The sequence below is a fragment of the Lepus europaeus genome, chromosome 5, assembly GCF_033115175.1.
Source record: "Lepus europaeus isolate LE1 chromosome 5, mLepTim1.pri, whole genome shotgun sequence".
NCBI lineage: Eukaryota > Metazoa > Chordata > Mammalia > Lagomorpha > Leporidae > Lepus > Lepus europaeus.
This window is the reverse complement of record NC_084831.1, coordinates 102,120,963-102,131,517: the sequence shown is the minus strand read 5'-3', so window position 1 is coordinate 102,131,517 and position 10,555 is coordinate 102,120,963. Positions and strand designations below refer to the sequence as shown.

General features: G+C 44.5%; 1 pseudogene; it reads right to left on the bottom strand.

The window, feature by feature from the left end:
- Nucleotides 1-852: 852 nt before the first annotated feature.
- On the bottom strand, nt 853-2,048 carry LOC133760882 (transcription factor-like 5 protein; annotated as a pseudogene).
- Between the last annotated feature and the right edge of the window lie 8,507 nt (nt 2,049-10,555).

The window sequence follows — 10,555 nt, the reverse complement described above, 5'->3', positions numbered from 1 at the left end:
GATTTGAGCCATCCTCCGCTGCTTTCCCAGAAGCATTAGCAGGGAGCTGGAATGAAATTAGAGCAGCTGGGACTTGAATCAGCGCCCATGTGGGATGCTGCTGCTGCAGGCTGGGCCTTTGACCCACTGAGCCAGTGCTGACCCCTCTCCATTTAATATGATGTTAGCTGTTGGCTTGTTATATATGGCCTTTATTATGTTTTGTTTTTTGAAAAAGTTCCAAATACAGCAGTTTATTGCACATAAAATAATGACTCTCGATGTGAAAATGTGCACATTTGAGCAATCTACTGAGACAGTATTTCTTTTATGGACAAAAGTAGCTTTAAAGGAAGTCTCTGGAAAGTTTTTAGCACAAATGTATAAAATAGGACTGCCCCTTGCATCACAGTGACACAAATGAAACAAAATTTCCAACAACTGCCTAAGAGCAATTTAACTTGTTTCAGTTTTTAAAGGGGCATATTCAAAATGTAAAAAAATAAAAATGTAAAATCAAAATGTAAAAAAGTAAAAAGCAATGCACCTTTTAAGACTAAAGGAATTAAAAAGGATGTTAATTCTTTAAGTTATCACGTTTGGGAAACATGATGGAATCAGGCAGAAAATTGAAAAATTACTATTTATCAAGATGTCGTCATCCCCAAAGGGTCTCACAGGCCATGAGTGGGCTGGTGTTCTGTGCCAGGCGAGACTGACAGAGCGTGCTCTCCACGGGCCATGCTGGAGCTCATCAGCCTGTCAGGTCCCTCTCCAGTTAGACAGTCAGTTCCAGGACCACGGGAACCCTCTGGATCTCAAGAGAACTGCTGTTCACTGCCTGAAGACTCCTGCTCAGGCACTTGATCCCCATCAAGGTGCTATCTGCAAGCTCCCCTGTGCAGGACAGGTGACCAGGGAGTCTGGTCTGGTCAGCTTTAGCCTTCTGCCAGTTTTACCACAAAACACCTTCGTGAGGGAATCTCCGTGTCTTTATTGAATGTACTTCAGGAACGCCGTGCTCCACTGAAGAGCTGTCGCGTTGTCCATCTCTGCGTTGCAGAACGAAACTAGAGATTCAACTCATTCCAACAAATGTGGATTCTACGCCTTCTCTCTTTCCATTCGGTTGTGCCTCTCCTGACGCTGAGACCTTCCACCCTGGGGCCCGCTTTGGGCCTGCTCCCACAGGGTGGACTGCGAGGACTCTGCGGACTGCCAGGCACCCCGTGCGCCGTGTGGCCTTCACCCTCATTCTGAATCTCTCCAAGGGCTCTTCGTTCTATATTCAAGCCCAATTATGCATTCTACTCTGATTCCTCTTATTTATTTCCTGTTTACATAGCGCTTCTTCTCCCACGTTAATCCAGGCCAGCTAAAGCTTTGTTTCTGCTTCCCAATGTCAGTTTGGTGGATTCAGTTTCTTGCTGATAACAGAAAATGCTCGAGGCAGTCCAGTGTCCTGGTGCTTGGTAGCTTCATGGAACAGGAGTTAGTAGAACTCTGCGTCTGCGCCAGACTGGAGCTCCCACCGGTGGAGCAGGCACTGGTGGTGAACAGGAGGTACGTGAACTGCAAGTCGCCACAGCACTTTTGTTTTTCACTAACGTCGTGCGTTTGTTTTGTTGCTGATGCTAGGAACATTCATGAATTCAGATGGGTGTCCACTAAGAGCTATCAAATTGTTGAGCTCTACGCCCAGCGGCTCTGGGAGAAAGTGGGGCTGCGCACTGCGGGTATGCTGTTGACGGGATCTTCTAGATGGACGCGCATGGCTGACTAGGCCTGGGCTTTGGGCGCGCCGTTGGGCTGGGCCCGCGCCCCGGCCGCGTCCGCGCCGCCTGCCTGGTGCCTTCTCGGGCGCGCCCGCGCCAGCCTAGCGGGGCCGCAGCTAGCGCTGCTCATGGACGTCGATGTGGCCCAGGCAGGGCACGTGGGCCGCCAGCAGGGGCGGGTACAGCACCGGGTAGACGGGTGGCGTGCCCTTGCGCACGCCCCAGCTCGCCATCGGCCGCTTCCGTGCGCAAGTAGAGGCTGTGCTGCAGCTGCCTGTACTCCATCTCCCTCATCTTCAGGTTGTTGGTCCTGACGCTCAGCCTCGGCTCCATCCCCACCGTGCCCGCCTCAGGCTGCGGCTCCTGCTGCGCGGGCCCGACAAGGTGGCCCGGGCAGCCCAAAGGTGGAAGCGGGCTGGGCAGGCGGCCCGCTGGCCGGAGAGGATGGTGGGCGCGCGGTTGCGGACAGTAAACCCCTTTGTTACGTTGAAGTGTGTCCTTTCTACCCCTGATTTGGTCAGACTTTTTATCATGAGGGGATATTGAATTATATTAGTTGCATTTTCTGCATCTATTGAGTTGATAATATGAGTTTATTCCTTTATTCTACTGGTTTGTGTATGCTAAACCATCCTTGCATTCCTGGGATGAATCACATTTGATCATGGAGAATGATTTTTTAAGGTGCTGTTGGGTTCAATTTACTAGTATTTTGTTAAGGATTTTTGTGTCTGTGCTCATCAAGATATGGACTAGTGGCTTTTTGTTGTTGTTGTATCCTTGTCTGGGTCTGGTATCAAAGTAATGCTCACCTCAGGTGCCAGATCTCGGGGCTGCTGACCTGGTTTTCAGCTCCAAGGTTCAGTCCTAAAGTCCTTCTCCTGGTCTGTCTGCAGTGCCACAGTTTCCTTTCATAAGGCAGTTGACGGTGGGGTGGCATAGGCCACTGGCTGTGGAAGCTCCAAATAGTCAGTCCACAGATAAGGGCCTCGGGGCAAGGGCTGGTGCTCAGCCCATCTGAATTTTTTCGCAGCAGGTCTGGCACTGAGATTCAATGTTTTCTCTCTCTCCTGAATGGGAGGTGTCTCTGCACACTGTGCGCCTTGGAGTTGGGGTAGGGGTGACTCAGGAAAGTTTTTCCTTCTTGATTTCTTCAAGTAAATTTTCTTATGATTATACAAGGTCCTGTGGTCTCTCTGCTGGCTTCCGTAGCTCTGGTGAAGGTAACATGGCATGTGTATGTTCACATTGGTATCTCTCTAAGGAGGCAGTCACCAGAGCCACTCACTCAGCTGCCATCTTGGCTCCATTGACAGCAAAACCTGAATCTACGTTCTTAATGTCGTATGAAGTAGGATGGAATATTTCAAGATTACTGATGATGAAAACTGGAGATTTTATTATTAGCTGACAGTGATCCTTGGTGTGGACCTTGTGGTACATTGCATTGTATTTCACTGCTTCCTGCTCCCCACCCGTGCCTTCCATGGACTCATTCTGGCTGAAATACACTTTGCTATCTTTTGACTTTGGGCTCAGCATTGTGATTTGTTCTTGGTGTGTGTGCAGAAGTGACGGTGCACCAATTCCAAGCACAGACCACAAGAGGCCTTGAGAATTTCAGCAGGCCCTCTTGTGCCTCTGCCATCACCATGAGAAGAAGGAGTCCAGTTGTCCAAGGAGGATGAGGGGCATGGGGAACAGCACTGCCCCAGATATACCTTGTATGGATAGCCAACTTGCAGATGTGGCAACGATAACAAGCTGCTATAAGACACTGATTTCGTGTGTGTGTGTGTGTGTGTGTGTGAGATTTTTGTGACAGTAGATAAATGACACTGGAAGATTCCCATTTTTTAAATTAAAAGGTTTCTATAAAGACTCTAAATGAAAAATCTCCTGCCAGCCTGTTGATTCAGGTTGATGTTACCAGCTGCCTGGTGCATACTTCTGAAAAGGAATCTGAAGTTGAGTCTAGGCTTAACTCAAAAGTGATGTGATTGATTACTAGTGTCTGGTACAGGCTTGGAAAGGAAAAATGGAAGCATGTGTGGCATATGGCTCCCATTCTTACTCACGTTTAACGTAGGTGTGATTAGGTATTGATGACTGCTAAGTGGATCACCATTTCCTGAAGTAGATTGCAATTTGTCCTTGAACCCCACTAAGCTCTTTTTTTTAAAAAAAGATTTATTTATTTATTTGAAAGGCAGAGTTACAGAGAGGCAGAGAGGGAGAAAAGTCTTTCATCTGCCGGCTCACTCCCCAGATGGTCACACAGGGCCAGAGCTGGGCCAGACAGAAGTCAGGAGCTAGGAGCTTCCTCTGGGTCTTCTCACATGGGTACAGGATCCCAAGGACTTGGGCCATCTTCTGCTTTCCCAGGCCATAGCAGAGAGCTGGATCGGAAGTGGAGTAGCTGGAACTCAAACCAATGACCATATGGGATGCCGGCACTACAGGCGGCAGCTTTACCCATTATGCCACAGCACCAGAACCCCACTTTGCTCTTTATATTTTATTTGTTGTTGAAATACAAGCTTCTCATTTATGTGTGGTGTGGCAGATACTGTGGTTTGGCCTCCTCCACATCCATTCAAATGTTCCTTTAGTATGCCTTCCTGTAGAGCAGAGGCGAGAAAACTAAAAGCTGCATTAAGACCTCTTACGGCTGAGGGTTCTGTTTGCAGTGCAGATTTTGCCAGTCAGGTGCACTTGCCTTAGTTAAAACTGAGTGGCATCCATTAGACTGACATGAATCGTGGTGGAGCATCAGGGTTCTTCAGTGAGCAACTTCCTCCTTTGTTAAGTTCCTTCAGTGCTGTGGGGAGCTTTTCTGAGATGGCTGCAGTGGCATCAGGGTACTGGGGCTGTGTGTTGTTCCTGAAAGCTCAGGTCTTTGGCCTGTCCATAGTGAGGATTCAGTCAGACATCCTAATATTTGGGAATGGATATCTTTGGGTTTAATATAGCTAGAGTATGTCTGTGGACAGTTTACTTTAAGCTCATACAAGGAGTCCTACTGAGATATTAAGGTATAGTAAAATGAACACTAGTTTTGGAGTAAAAATATTTTAGTCCAAATTACATCTGATGTTATTCGTAGGACCTTGGGCAGACCACTTAAATCTTCATTTATTTATTTTTTATTTTTTATTTTTTTTTGACAGGTAGAGTTAGATAGTGAGAGAGAGAGAGAGAGACAGAGAGAAAGGTCTTCCTTTTCCGTTGGTTCACCCTCCAAATGGCCGCTACGGCCGGCACGCTGCGCCAAGCCGCAGCCAGGAGCCAGGTGCTTCCTCCTGGTCTCCCATGCAGGTGCAGGGCCCAAGCACTTGGACCATCCTCCACTGCCTTCCCGGGCCATAGCAGAGAGCTGGCCTGGAAGAGGGGCAACCGGGACAGAATCCGGCGCCACAGCAGGGACTAGAACCTGGGGTGCTGGCGCCGCAGGCGGAGGATTAGCCTAGTGAGCCGCAGCGCCGGCCCTAAGTCTTCATTTATTAAATGAGATGACTATTATCTACCACATAGGAGTGTTCTGGAAATTAAGTTAGAAATCAATAAGATTTCTTTATAAAGTATCAATTCTCTGAAAATATGATATATGTATGTATTTTCCCTATCAGGTTTCTTTCTTTTTTTTCTTTGCTGTTGAGCAGGTCAGAGTTGTTTTTCTTCCTTGATTTCCTCCTGCCCATCATCCTCAGTTGTGAGTGGTTTCCTTCCACAGACCCTTCGATTGCTCTGGTGGTAGCAGGTAGCAGGGCTGCCCCACGGCTTGTCCTTACACAGTGACTACCTTTGCACTTTCTCCCACCTTCAAGCATTGTTGATGACAGCATTCCTTTGAAATTGTAAAGTATTTTATTTTCACTTCTGGAAAAAATCAGGAGTAGCTAAGTTACAATAAGTTCCATAGGTATATTTCTAAAAAATAAATAAATAAATGCCACACCATTGAGTATGATGTTGGAGCAGGTGGCTCTCTTGGGGTGAAGATTGTGTTTCTAGACTAAGGAAGCTCTTTGTAGTCTGATCCTGGGGGTTGGAAGGGAGTGGTGGTGGTGATTGACTTAATATAGGTAGAAGGGAAAAAGAAATCCAATCCTCATTGCCCAGTTATGTTTACCATTTAATTAATGGGTGAAACTTCCTCTCCTTTTAAAGAAATCAATAATCAAATGAAACATTGAAGATAGAACAAATCAGATTTCAAGCATAAAGAAATCATCAATAGCCACAGAGTAATGGCATATTGAGTTGAAAGTGACCTCAGAAGTAGTTTTAATCTAATATCCCACTCAATAGAGAAATCTGTTTTTACATCAGCCCTAAGAGGGCTCAGCTCTTACCAAACATTCTAGCAAAGGGAGTGGTCATTACCTCCTTTGAAAATTCACTCTAACTCAGCTCAACACTTTCTGAAATGTGCTCCAGTTTGGGATGTGATAATTTGCAGAAAAAGATTCTGAGATCAAATACATTAGGGAAATATTGTGCAAAATTTCTCCCTCTTTTAGAGCCATCATATAAATTAGCAAGCAAGCTCTGTAAGAACTAAGAGGGGGACATTTTCTATTTTGTCTAACTCAGAATTTTCCTAACACTGGGTCATGGGTAATTTTTTTCTTTCTCATAGAAGTGTTCTGATGATTTGGGGGAAATGCTGCAATAATTTTAAAGCTCTTTATAGTGAGTGGAATTTTTATTTTTATATCTTCATTCACACTTTAAAAATATTTATTTATTTATTTGAAAGTCAGAATTACAGAGAGACAGGGAGAGACAGAGAGATCTTCCATCCACTGGTTCACTCCCCAGATGACTGCAACAGCCAGGGCTGGGCTTGGCCAAAGCCAAGAGCCAGGAGCTTCATCCAGATCTCCCAAGTGGGTAACAGGGGTCCAAGTACTAGGGCCATCATCTGCTACTTTTCCCAGGCCACTAACAGGGAGCTGGATTGGAAATGGAGCAGGCAGGAATTGAACTGGTACCCATTTGTGATGCTGGAGTCTCAAGCGACAGCTTTTAGCCTCAATGCCTTCTTTTTTTACATTTACACGAATTAATCTTAATTATAGCCTGGAGACCCAGAAAAAAATGAATAATCTCCTTTTTACATAGAGCCAGGTTTATGATGGTCCATTCAGATCTGAGGTTGGGGAAGAGTGGAGGGTGTGAGTAGAAAGGGAGCGAGTCAAGCAGGATAGGACAAGAGAAGCAGCTCATCAATTTGTCTTTGTGTCAGGCTTGTGACTCCCCTCTTCTGCCCTGATTCCTTCTTCACTTTGCACATACAGTGTGACCCTACTACTCCCCTCAAAACTCTAGTGCTTCCCATTGTTGAATGGACAAATTCCAATTTCAGCATTCATGATGATACAGGAAGATCTTTGCTTCTGTTTTTCATTTGTTTTGGTGAAAAATTTCTCTTTAAATTTAACTGAAAAGTGGGAATAAGAGTGGGAATAAGAGTGGGAATAAGAGAGGGAGGAGATGTACAGTTTGGCAAATGCTCAATCGGACTTACCCCTAATGGTAGAGTTAGAAACGTGCCAGGGGATTTCAATTCAATCCCATCAAGATGGCATGTACCAAGGCCATCTCACTAGTAAAAATGATCATTTTCAGTTCATAATTGATCATAATGATAGGACTAAGAGTCAAAGGGATCACATCAACAAGACTAGTGTCTGCTAATACTAACTGATAGAATTAAAAAGGAGAGAACGATCCAACATGGGAAGTGGGATACACAGCAGACTCATAGAATGGCAGATATCCTAAACAGCACTCTTGCCTCAGAATCAGCCCTTAAGGCATTCAGATCCAGCTAAAAAGCCCATGAGAGTATTTCAGCCATGGCAAGCCAAGACACTGTGGGGAAAAAAAAAAAAAACACCTAAATGAAAGATCTCTGTGAATGAGATCCCAGCAGAAAGAACGGGTCATCAAAGAAGGAGGAATCTTTCTCTGAAGGGAGGAGAGAACTTCTATGAAACTATGACTATGGTCTTAGATCAGAGTTGGCAAACTCAAGAGGCTTCCATAGCCTTGGCAACTCATGACAAGAGTTTCAGGTGATTACTGACATCATAAATAAGAGCGTCAGTTGTTAAATCAACAACAGGAGTCACTGTGCACTTACTCCCCATGTAGGATCTCTGTCCTTAATGTGTTGTACTATGTGAATTAATGGTGTAACTAGTACTCAAACAGTATTTTATACTTTGTGTTTCTGTGTGGGTGCAAACTGTTGAAATCTTTATTTAGTATACACTAAATTGATTTTCTGTGTATAAAGATAATTGAAAATGAATCTTGCTGTGAATGGGATGGGAGAGGGAGTGAGAGATGGGATGGTTGCAGGTGGGAGGGAGGTTATGGGGGGAAAAAGCCACTATACTCCAAAAGCTGTACTTCAGAAATTTATATTTATTAAATAAAAGTTAAAAAAATTTATCAAGCATTCCACTTGCACTGTACTTCTGCAGTAGTGAAATATTTGCAGTTCTTCAACTTATGATACCATCTCACACCTCCCAGGCTTTGTAGAGGCCAGTTCTCACTCCTAGAAGAATGACGCCTCATTCTCCATCCTTTCCTTGTTCACTGGTCTTCATGCACCCCCATCAGCCATGCTCAAAGCCAACATCACTGAGTCTGGACACCTCACCTGAACTTTCCCCAACCTAGACTCCCAGTAGTTAGCCCCAACTCTGTGCTATCCTTGAATCTTGTACATAATTTTAACTTTTGGTTTTATCACTCAGTGTTTGTGTTTATCTCTTTTCAGACTATGGCTTTCTGAACACAGGAACTGTATTAGATTCATAGGTTGCTGTAAAAAAATCTTACAAATAGAGTGGTTGGAAAATGAGAAAAATTGGGGGCCAGCATTGTGGCATAGCCGGTAAAGCTACTGCCTGCAGTGCCGGCATCCCATATGGGTACTGGTTAGTGTCCTGGCTGCTCCACTCTTTCCTATTGTCTGGGAAAGCAGTATAAGATGGCCCAAGTCCTTGGGACCCTGTACCCATGTGGGAAGACCTGGAGGAAGCTCCTGGCTCCTGGCTTCAGATTGGTGCAACTCCGGCTGTTGTGGCCAATTGGGGAGTGAACTAGCAGATGGAAGACCTCTCTGTCTGCCTCTCCTTCTCTCTTTGTCTAACTCTGACTTCCAAATAAATAAATAAATAAATCTTTAGAAAAAAGAAAATGAGAAGAATTGGGGCTGGCGCTGTGGTGTAGTGGTTAAAGCTGCCACCTGTAGTGCTGGCATCCCATATTGGCACTGGTTCGAATCCTGGCTGCTCCACTTCTGATCCAGCTCTCAGCTATGGCCTGGGAAAGCAGTAAAAGATGGCCTAAGTCTTTGGGTCCCTGCATCCACATGGGAGACCTGGAAGAAGCTCCTGGCTCCTGCCTTCAGATTGGCTCAGCCCCATCTGTGGCCATCCGGGGAGTGAACTAGCGGATGGAAGACCTCTCTCTCTCTCTGCCTCTCTATAACTCTGACTTTCAAATAAATAAATAACTCTTTAAGAAAAAAAGAAAATGAGAAAAATTGTTGGAAATCAAGGTGTTTTTAGGGTCATGTTCCCCCTGAAATCTGTAAGAGAATCTGGACCTGCTTCTTCCTACCTTCTGGTAGTGGCTGCTAATCTTTGGGGCTCCTTGTTCTGTACCTGCATAGTTCTGTTCTCTGCCTCTATCACGTGGTGTTATTTTATGTGTCACTCTTAGCCTTTTAAAAATATTTATTTTTAATTATTTGAGAGAGAGAGAGAGATAGAAAGAGAAACAGATAAATTTTCATCGACTTGTTCACTCCCTAAATACCTGCGACAGTGAAGACTACGGCAGGCTGAAACCAGGAACTCAAAACCCAATCCACATCTCTCACATGGGTGTCATGGACACAATCAATTGAAGCATCATTGGTGTTTCCCAAGGTGTGCATTAGCAGGCAACTGGATCAGAAGCAAAGGAGCCAGGACTCAAACTGTGCTATGGATGTTGGTGTCCCAAGTAGCAACCTAACCATTGTGCCAAATGTCTGCCTATCTCTTATTTTCTTAAAAAAAGATCAAAAAGAGATCATTCGTATTGGTTATAGGTTCACCTTACTCCAGTATGACCTCATCTTAACTAATTATATCTGCTACAACCTTAGTTCCAAGTAAGGTTACATTCTGAGGCAGTGGGGTTAGATTTCACATACAGTTCATCACAGGCACTGTATCTCATTGCTCATTTATGGCAGAGTAGGTGCTTAATAAATGTTTGTTCAGTTGAGCCTTGTGTCTAAATTTGAACATTTTAGTTGTCTACATGAAATTCCCCATCTCTTATTTAAACTATTTCTGTGGACATCTTTGTGTTTCTATTCTTCTTCACTTCTGCTAAATTACACCTATAACATAAATTCATAAAAGTTTTATTCTTAAATACAGGTTGAGTGTTAACTCAGGTCAACTAAAGAGATGGCCATAAAGGTGCAGTCAGATGGGCAGTTGATTCACTCTTGTTTCATGACTCATTCATCAATGTCTCCACTGGGTACATTGATAGTGGGTTAGTTACCAGAGGTAAGCTGTGAATAACGGTGCCATGCCCCATGCTTTTATACGTTCATAACCTAGAAGGCACAAGTATTAGATAAATTTCTTGTGATTAGATCAGCTATGATCTCTACCCTCAAGGAGCTCCCAGTCTAGTGGGGGATTTTGACTTACTAAGTGATAGTTATTGTGCAATATTGAATATTACACAATAGAATTGTGATGAATTTGATA